The sequence below is a fragment of the Euprymna scolopes genome, chromosome 39, assembly GCF_053919585.1.
Source record: "Euprymna scolopes isolate OS-2025 chromosome 39, ASM5391958v1, whole genome shotgun sequence".
NCBI lineage: Eukaryota > Metazoa > Mollusca > Cephalopoda > Sepiida > Sepiolidae > Euprymna > Euprymna scolopes.
In genome coordinates, this window is record NC_136520.1 from 74,481,032 (window position 1) to 74,492,600 (window position 11,569).

The window sequence follows — 11,569 nt, forward strand, 5'->3', positions numbered from 1 at the left end:
GTTTTAAAGTACTGTACGGTACCTTCAATTCTCGGTTAAAAGTCATGTTTAACCTCTATTCTATTTCATCTAGAAGGGTTTCAAATCTTGTTTTTTTTTCGATGTTACAAATCGGTTTTACTTAAAGTTGTATTTCCTGTGAAATGGATTGTTATTAAAAGTTTATTCTGAAATAATTATTTTTTATTAAGATAAAATTAAATCTACATTCCATTCTTGTTAATTTAAAAATGTTTTGTAATTCCAAAAACTAATCCTTGTTGAAAGATCGATAACTGCGGATTTCTAATTCTATTATTTTCAAAAGACACATATACGAGAAGCGTGCAATAAGTAATGCCCCTGACCCACTTCCAGTTGTCTGATCTAGCTGAAATTTTGCATGTGCAATGATCTATATCTATACGGGTTATGTGGCTAATTACAACTCTGAACTAATTGTGGTTTCTGTTTAACAGCTGTTTGAACTGAGTCAGGTGTGAAATGGAGCCTGTTGAATGTCGAGCAGTGATCCGGTTTTTGTATTTGAAAGGACGCACACCACAGGAGACTTTTGATGAAATGAAAGAAACTTATGGTGATAATGCCCCATCATATGACCTTGTTAAACGCTGACATCGTGAATTCAAACATGGCTGGAAGTCTGTGGAAACAGCTCCCTGACCTGGTCGCTCCCCCCCCCTTCTGCCATTGATGAGGCATCTGTCCGTCAAGTTGAGGCTGCCATTTTGGAAGATCGGCGTATTACTATTCGGCAAATAGCCCAAGATGTCAAGATTAGTACAGGGTCTGTGGAAAGTATCATTCATGACCATTTGCATATGCATAAGGTGTCTTACAGATGGATTACTAGGTTGCTCACACCATTCCGGAAACAAGAGTGTTCGAGGATGAATTTGAAGATGTGCCAAGAAGATGAGTCAAAGTTTTTTCCTTTGCCAGGAAATCTGTCATCACTACTCCGTCCTGGTCCCAGAAGACTGTGAACATGACCTTGCCAGCGGGGGCTACACTCTTGCCTCCTTTCAAAAAACTGATTACACAAGATGAAATCTGGGTCCATCACTATGATCCAGAGACCAAAGCCCAGTCAATGCAATGGAAGCACTTGGACTCATCACCTCCAAAGGAGGCAAGGGTGTAGCCCCCGCTGGCAAGGTCATGTTCACAGTCTTCTGGGACCAGGACGGAGTAGTGATGACAGATTTCCTGGCAAAGGATACCACAATTACAGGAGCCTATTATGATTCATTTTTGAGGAAATTAAGGGAAGCTATCAAAATCAAGAGGCGGAGCAAGATTCAGCAAAGGTACCCTCCTGCAGAACAACGCTGCGGTCCACAACTCGCATGTCGCCAGATCAGAAGCACTGGCGTGTGGTTATGAAATTCTTCTCCATCCCTCCTACTCTCCTGACCTTGCACTCTCTGACTTTCACATCTTTCCAGCCATGAAGTTGTTTTTGAAAGGAAAGCGTTTCCCAGATGATGCAGTCTTGATTTCTGAAGTCACGTTGTGGTTGGAGGACCAACCTGGGGTGTTCTACAAAAACGGTTTCCAGAACTGCATCAAACGACGGGAGAAATGCATAACTCTGGTTGGTTCCTATGTAGAGAAAGACTAATAACTGTGCCAAGTTTTGTTGCTCTACTGCTATGGGAAGTGGGCCAGGGGCATTACTTATTGCACGCCCCTCGTATATATATATATATATATATATGAAATTATAACTTATTTTATAACTTACTAATCAATTGTAAAAGTGATATTCTCCTGAAGTTAGAAGGTTAAATTAAATTGCGAATTACTTAGGGCCTCTATCAAGTCATGGCTGACGGAACGAAAACATGCTACCCCGTGAAGTAAATAAAGGATTCCGTTCGAAATTCTGTGCAGATACCATAGTTCGACAGAAAAAAAATCCAAATTCCCGACTTCGACAAGATACACTTGAAGAAGATCGGAGGTTACATTGACCGAAACTTGGTAAAAAAAAAATGATCATAATCTAATTATTTTAGATCTATGTGGAGTTTGTATGTTAAATTGGATTTATAAATAGTTTAAGTAGGGTTCGAATCTCACACTTGGCAATTGTTTTCTTTTTTATTTGCTAGAACGTTCAAGTTATATCTTGAGTGCAATAATGCACATATTTTTTAAAGAGAAAAAATTCTTTCCCCTTTTTCAGAAACATAGCTCATAGAACTATATCGAACTAAACGAACATGGACAAAATACAGGAAGCAGAAGTTGCCATTAGGTTTCTTTCCAGGAAACAGAAGTTGCCCCTAGGTTTACTTTCAGGAAGCAGAAGTTGCTCCTAGGTTTTTGTTTTCAGGAAGCATAAGTTGTCCCTAAGTTTCTTTTCAGGAAGCATAAGTTTTCCATAGATTTATTTTCGGGAAGCAGAAGTTGCCCCTAGGTTTCTTTACAGGAAGCAGAATTAGCCCCTACGCTTACTTTCGGCAACCTCACAGTTTGCCGAAAGTAAACCTAGGGCTAGTTTCTATTCTTCGTTATATTGAGCTGATGCGTGTACGAGAAAGGTTTGAGAAAGCTGGCGTCGATGGGTACTTCGGCCAGCTTGTAAATAAACAAGTACCGTTTGTAATTTACACAAAAGAACCGTGCAAAATGGTTGAATGGAGTTGTTTTTTTTTTATCTATTCAAAAGTCTCTGACTCTCGCCGTGGAAACAGCTTTGGTTGTATCACGCGTTTGGCAACACGTGGCAGCCGGTCGGCTCACGTGTGGGCGGTCACGGTCTTTTTTTTCTTTTCTTTTTTTGTTTGCTGTTTGTTTGTTTGTTTGTTTTCCCTTTTGGGTTAAAGATTGGTTGGAAGAGAAGCTGTAGGAAGTCACAGCTTAGCGCGGTTCGTTTTATCCTGCAAACTTGCTGCACATGCACTGAATTTCCTTTGGGGGGGCAGGGGGATCTTGTTTTCTCCTCTCGCTACCGCCCTCACTTTTGAGACATATCTTTTCCTCTGTCTCCCTATTTCTCCTAGCATTGTGAGATTCGAAATTAATGAAATTAATACAGCCTATAATGCAACACGACCTGCAATTGAAGATGCGCAGTGAAGTGCGTGCGAGTCCACCTTAAATCAGGATGAGTTCAAACGAAGTAAAAAAAAACATAAATTGATATTTGACAATGTGTAAAATCAGAAAAGTTTTTCATGAATATGACATGTCGGTCGGAAATGTAGATTGTAATGACCTTGGGAGTGGAGAGCCGGCTATCCATTGATCGTATGATTATAAACACAAAAAAATATATAATAATAATATATAATAGAAAAAAAAAACGAATGTACACATGCATTTAAATGATATAGTTTCTTTTATCCGAAATAAATCGCCATATTTTCTAGTAATGTGGGATTTGTGTTTCGATCTTCCTGGTTGATGCGCTCGTGAAGTCTAGCCACAGTGATGAATAGTGAAACGACGAAACTGCTGTTTGGATGGTTATAATACACACACACACATATATACATATATATACATACATATATACACATGTATATATACACACATATATATATATACATATATATACACACATGTATATATAAATACACACACATATATATACATATATATATTGAATAAATGACAAAAGTTCATGACCATTTTATAATTTATTCCTTCCATCCAGTTGACAGTTACAATTCTTGACAGTACCTGTTTCGTAGCGCAAAATCAATCACATAAATATTAATATTTTTTACCAAAGATTGTATATATTAAAACTCGGTAATGTTCATATACCAATAAAATTAAAGTAAAAAATAATTGACTTAATTATTAAAGGTTCATGATTATCGGTTTTCATAATCCATCATGCGTATAATATTTTTGCAAAAATCAAGACAACAAAATATAAAATAAAAATATCATATGTTGTATTTCCTTATGTGTTACAATTGTTTAGAAACCATTTGGACAAATTTGTACATTATATCATTTAAAAATATTCCCAAAATAGCCACTCTTCAGACACCAAAATACATTTGTCATATATAAATGAATGTATTCATAATCCCTATTTTAAGGGAACATTCATATATATATATATATATATATATATATATATATATATATATATATATATATGTGTGTGTGTGTGTGTGTGTGTGTGTGTGTGTGTGTGTGTATATATATGACAAATGTTTTTTGTGTGTGTGAATAGTAGCTATTTTTAGAATATTTTTAAATAATATAATGTTTAAACTTATTCGAATGGGAAATACAAAAAATTTTTATATAATAAAATTCAGTATGTTATTATACCATTAAAATTAAAGTTAAAATAAATTGACCATTGTTTTCATGTGAAATTAGTTTTATAATTTCTGAAATTTCATTCTGATGGTGTAGAGGTGCAAAATTTTTAATATTTATTTAACCCCCCCCCTCATTTATAGATATATATTTTATTAATACTTTTAACAAAAAATTTTTATATATTAAAATTCAGTATGTTATTATACCATTAAAATTAAAGTCAAAATTAATTAACTCAATTAATTTCCACGATTATCAGTTTCCATAATCAAGCATGCGTATATTTTTGCAAAAATCAAGACAACAAAATATAAAAGCAAAACATCATATGATGTATTTCCTTATGTGTTACAATTGTTTAGAAACCATTTGGACAAATTTGTACATATCATTTAAAAATATTCCCAAAGTAGCCACTCTTCAGATACCAAAATGCATTCGTCATATATATATGAATATATTCATAATCCCAGTTTGGACTGCCCTCTTCATTCTTATTTTATCTTATTTATTTATTTATTTTTCGATTCCTTTCGAATCGACTAAGTGTTTCACTTTCTTATTTTTATTTTTATTTCACTTTCTTATTTTTTATTTCATATTTTTTATTTCTAATTTTTTATTTTTATTTTTATTTTTTATTTTTTTTTTTTTTAATTTTTTTTTTTTATTTCTATTTTTTATTAATTTAACCTTTTAATTAAAGAAAATAAAAATTATTGTTTCTTCACTGATTTATTTATATTATGGATTTCCCCTTTACCTGCTATTTTTTAAGAAAAAAAAAATAAATTAAAAGTAAATATGTATCGTCACCTTATACTGGTTATGTAGTTAATTTAAAGGTTAAACTATTATTTTCATCTTTATCTTAATATAAACATTTTTTTTTCTTAATTTTAACTATTCCCGTATCATTCAGTATATCGAGACAGTGTAGGGGACATAACACAGTTTCGCCCACATTAATCGATTCATAATTCTATCGAAATTCCTTTATATTTTTAATTACACTGTTTGGATTTTTGTCTTTATTAATCTTCAATGCTTAATTTTAAACTTGTAGTTCTTACATTATTGTCTTTATAGCAATCTAGGTTAGATTTCTCACTTAACTTATTCCAAATTATATTCTGATTTAGTCTAAATGTATCCATCATAATCTATTCATCTTAATATTTTGCAATTACGTAATATTTTATTTCTTTTCATGTGCAATTGAAATGTCCCAGATGTTTAATACACTAACAGCTATTGAATTTAAATTTAAATTTATTTCCCTTATTTAGGTTGTATACACTTTATTTTCTATATGTTAAGTTAACGACCTACTACTTTATTCATTGCAGCATCTCTTACATTTGACTCAAAACATATTAATGATCATTATTTATATACATGTTATTTTAATCAGGTCTGCGTGATAATTTGATTTTATTTCTATGTAGACAGCTTTGTATAACATCATACTTTTTGTTTAAAATTTCTTCTTTGTATGTGGTATGACTGAAGTAAGCATATGTTATATCTAAGCACATATACATATTGTGTCAAGTCATATGGAAACGTTGTTTTAATTTGTTTTATTTCTTTTTTTCTTTTTCTTCTTCCTTGCCATGTTGTAAAGTTTGAGAAAGAAGTCTGTTTGTAAGGAGCCGCGCGTTGTATCTAGCGGTTATATTTTGAAATGTTTGAACTTTGCGTAGGCAACGCGAGAATAACGTCAAGAATGAGAGCTCATATAAAAACGTTGTTTTAATTTGAATAAAATAAACTACGCATCAAGTGCGCTTGAAAGCCAAATCACAACGTAATATTAGGAAAATAAACAAATATTTTACTTGTTTGAAATTTATCATAAATACATTTCAGAGGTATACTCCATCTTCAGTGTGTTCTTTTGTTTCTTTTTTTTCCTTTTCTTCTTCCTGCCATGTAAAGTTTTAGAAGAAGTTTATTTGTAAGGAGGCGCGCGTTGTATCTGGCGGTTGTATTTTGAAATGTTTGAACGTATTTCTATATGAACTTTCATTCTTGTCGTTATTCATTTTTAATTTCATTCTTTTTATTCTTATCTTTATTTTTATACCTATTTTTATTCCCTACATTACATGTCATATGATATTGTGTAGTTTATCCTACTATTTTAATTATCCGCCTCATTTATGTAAGTGATTTCCTATTGATATCCTGATTTAGTTAATGCTTCGTTATAGAAATCCATATTTTTATCGAATATATTCTCGTTTTCTGATTTCCTAGATATTTTTTTTATATACTGGAAATAATTGATTTTTTTCATACTTGTCATGTGATATTGTGTAGTTTATCCTACTATTTTAATTATCCTTATTTTTATCGAATATATTCTCGTTTTCTGATTTCCTAGATATTTTTTTATATACTGGAAATAATTGATTTTTTTCATACTTGTCATGTGATATTGTGTAGTTTATCCTACTATTTTAATTATCCTTATTTTTATCGAATATATTCTCGTTTTCTGATTTCCTAGATATTTTTTTATATACTGGAAATAATTGATTTTTTTCATACTTGTCATGTGATATTGTGTAGTTTATCCTACTATTTTAATTATCCTTATTTTTATCGAATATATTCTCGTTTTCTGATTTCCTAGATATTTTTTTATATACTGGAAATAATTGATTTTTTTCATACTTGTCATGTGATATTGTGTAGTTTATCCTACTATTTTAATTATCCTTATTTTTATCGAATATATTCTCGTTTTCTGATTTCCTAGATATTTTTTTATATACTGGAAATAATTGATTTTTTTCATACTTGTCATGTGATATTGTGTAGTTTATCCTACTATTTTAATTATCCTTATTTTTATCGAATATATTCTCGTTTTCTGATTTCCTAGATATTTTTTTATATACTGGAAATAATTGATTTTTTTCATACTTGTCATGTGATATTGTGTAGTTTATCCTACTATTTTAATTATCCTTATTTTTATCGAATATATTCTCGTTTTCTGATTTCCTAGATATTTTTTTATATACTGGAAATAATTGATTTTTTTCATACTTGTCATGTGATATTGTGTAGTTTATCCTACTATTTTAATTATCCTTATTTTTATCGAATATATTCTCGTTTTCTGATTTCCTAGATATTTTTTTTATATACTGGAAATAATTGATTTTTTTCATACTTGTCATGTGATATTGTGTAGTTTATCCTACTATTTTAATTATCCTTATTTTTATCGAATATATTCTCGTTTTCTGATTTCCTAGATATTTTTTTTATATACTGGAGATAATTGATTTTTTTCATACTTGTCATGTGATATTGTGTAGTTTATCCTACTATTTTAATTATCCTTATTTTTATCGAATATATTCTCGTTTTCTGATTTCCTAGATATTTTTTTATATACTGGAAATAATTGATTTTTTTCATACTTGTCATGTGATATTGTGTAGTTTATCCTACTATTTTAATTATCCTTATTTTTATCGAATATATTCTCGTTTTCTGATTTCCTAGATATTTTTTTATATACTGGAAATAATTGATTTTTTTCATACTTGTCATGTGATATTGTGTAGTTTATCCTACTATTTTAATTATCCTTATTTTTATCGAATATATTCTCGTTTTCTGATTTCCTAGATATTTTTTTATATACTGGAAATAATTGATTTTTTTCATACTTGTCATGTGATATTGTGTAGTTTATCCTACTATTTTAATTATCCTTATTTTTATCGAATATATTCTCGTTTTCTGATTTCCTAGATATTTTTTTATATACTGGAAATAATTGATTTTTTTCATACTTGTCATGTGATATTGTGTAGTTTATCCTACTATTTTAATTATCCTTATTTTTATCGAATATATTCTCGTTTTCTGATTTCCTAGATATTTTTTTATATACTGGAAATAATTGATTTTTTTCATACTTGTCATGTGATATTGTGTAGTTTATCCTACTATTTTAATTATCCTTATTTTTATCGAATATATTCTCGTTTTCTGATTTCCTAGATATTTTTTTATATACTGGAAATAATTGATTTTTTTCATACTTGTCATGTGATATTGTGTAGTTTATCCTACTATTTTAATTATCCTTATTTTTATCGAATATATTCTCGTTTTCTGATTTCCTAGATATTTTTTTATATACTGGAAATAATTGATTTTTTTCATACTTGTCATGTGATATTGTGTAGTTTATCCTACTATTTTAATTATCCTTATTTTTATCGAATATATTCTCGTTTTCTGATTTCCTAGATATTTTTTTATATACTGGAAATAATTGATTTTTTTCATACTTGTCATGTGATATTGTGTAGTTTATCCTACTATTTTAATTATCCTTATTTTTATCGAATATATTCTCGTTTTCTGATTTCCTAGATATTTTTTTTATATACTGGAAATAATTGATTTTTTTCATACTTGTCATGTGATATTGTGTAGTTTATCCTACTATTTTAATTATCCTTATTTTTATCGAATATATTCTCGTTTTCTGATTTCCTAGATATTTTTTTATATACTGGAAATAATTGATTTTTTTCATACTTGTCATGTGATATTGTGTAGTTTATCCTACTATTTTAATTATCCTTATTTTTATCGAATATATTCTCGTTTTCTGATTTCCTAGATATTTTTTTTATATACTGGAAATAATTGATTTTTTTCATACTTGTCATGTGATATTGTGTAGTTTATCCTACTATTTTAATTATCCTTATTTTTATCGAATATATTCTCGTTTTCTGATTTCCTAGATATTTTTTTTATATACTGGAGATAATTGATTTTTTTCATACTTGTCATGTGATATTGTGTAGTTTATCCTACTATTTTAATTATCCTTATTTTTATCGAATATATTCTCGTTTTCTGATTTCCTAGATATTTTTTTTATATACTGGAGATAATTGATTTTTTCATACTTTTAAGATGGTTAGATTTATAGTCTACATAGAATAGTGTTTGATTCTGTTTATGATACGTTTCATAAGTATTGTTGTAATAGCAACAAAATTCAATATTTTACAATTGTAGTTTATTGTTATTTCTAACGTAAGTTCAGTAAAGAATAGATTAATTTTCTTTCTAGTTTTTTTTTCTATTATTCGACCGTTTAAATAAATTAAAAATAATTCATCATCTCTATATAGTCCTCCATTTAAGTCCGGTATCTAACGAGAACCATGTATATATATATATATATATATATATATATATATATATATATATATATATATATATATATATATATATATATATATATATATATATAGAGAGAGAGAGAGAGAGAGAGAGAGAGAGAGAGAGATAGATAGATAGATAGATAGATAGATAGATAGATATCAGGTTGACAAAAACGTTCTTGCGGGTTTTAACTTTTAAATTCAGATGAACATATTTGTTGAACGCACAGTATTTATATATTTTTTTATTTAGTTCGTTCAAAATGAGATTATTATATGTTTCAAAGTGCATACTGCATATGTTCATTCTTTTATCTGTTGGCACTATTATGTTAGGATTGTCAATTAGTTTTTGAATACCTTATTTATATTTCTTATTTCAGGATGTATGTATTTTTTTATTTTTAACCTTTAAACTCTTCACAAAATTCAACACGTCATTTTCAGCGTTTTATAATGCCTTAATCCTTGTTTTAATTTTGTACATCTTGCAATAATTTTTTTCCATTTGTATTCTTGTACTGTGTGCTTATATAATTCGCTTGAATTAACTAAAAATAATGCATCATCTCTATATAGTCCTCCATTTAAGCCCGGTATTTTTGATTCATCTACTTCGGTATGCACAGATTTACTAAATCCTTTATCTGCGTATATATATATATATATATATATATATATATATATATATATATATATATATATATATATATATATATGAACAAATGATTAATAAAATATGTTAAAAGACATCTTGAAAAAGAGTTAAAAACATATTTAATTTTAAAAAAGGAAGCACAAGATAAGTGGATAGTCCTTAATCCGCGGAGTTTCGAAGAAATACTCTCCTTCTCATCAGAGGGAAGGAATTAGCAAAATGCGGGATCGGATTTTGCATATAAAAGTATTTAATGAAACTACAAGTAAGTCACAGATCTTACTTGGTTAAAAAAAAGGGTGAGGTAAGGGGAATAGGGGGTAAAAGAAAAATGATAAAAAGATGTGACATGAATGGATAGAATGGTAGAATCCAAAACGGTCGAATTAAAAATTTCCAATCCAATGGGTAAATTCCAAATGGTCCAAAATGATGGAAAAAATCGCAAATGAATTCCAAATCATAAAAAAACAAAAGCACTGTCAAGTAAATTCATATTATAAGCTCTATTTCCTTTTCGGTTTTATTGCGCTTTTACATCTGGTTGAGATTACTTTACTTGTAAATATTAACTCTTTAATATTTATAATATATTTTAAGTATACCATTTTGATTACCTTGGTAAACTTATTGTAATATATATATATATATATATATATATATATATATAAAATTGATTGGGTTTTACTTGTGCAAATGGAAAATTAAATTAACTTTCTTGGATTTACATTTTAGGATTTTACCGTCATTGGATACTTTACCTTTCACTTGACTATCCATACACGTGTAATCACCTTTTTCTTCACTATATTCCCTCTGCTTCACTTTTTGTTATCAAGTAAGATCTTTGACTTACTTGCAGTTTCATCAAATACTTTTGTATGCAAAATCCGATCCGGCATTTTGCTAATTCCTACCCTCTGATGAGAAGAAAAGTATTTCTTCGAAACTCCGCGGATTAAGGACTATCCACTTATTAAGTGTTTCCTTTTCAGATTAAATATATTTTTCACTCCATACCTTTCCCCTACCGACTACCACTTTTTCAAGCATCTCGATCAGACTTTGTTAGATTGCCGTCAATCTGTGGAATTGCCAGATCCACGACGATGCAGCTAGAGCATTGTCTTGTATTTCCTTTGAGTATTTTTTCTCGTCTGACAGAGGAAGACCAAGATTATTAAAGAACGTGCAGGTTGAGTTCGCAATAAAACCTCGGCATCCGACTTCGATAAGAAATACAATGGTTTTCCAGTCATTTCTGATACGTTCTTCTCATACCGTTCAAACTTACGCTGATGTGCCCAGTCAAAATTTCCCTCAAATGAAACCGTTAATTCAACGAGGAAAACCTTTTTCAAATCAACCGAGTAGGAAATACAAGCTGGCGTTCCAAGTC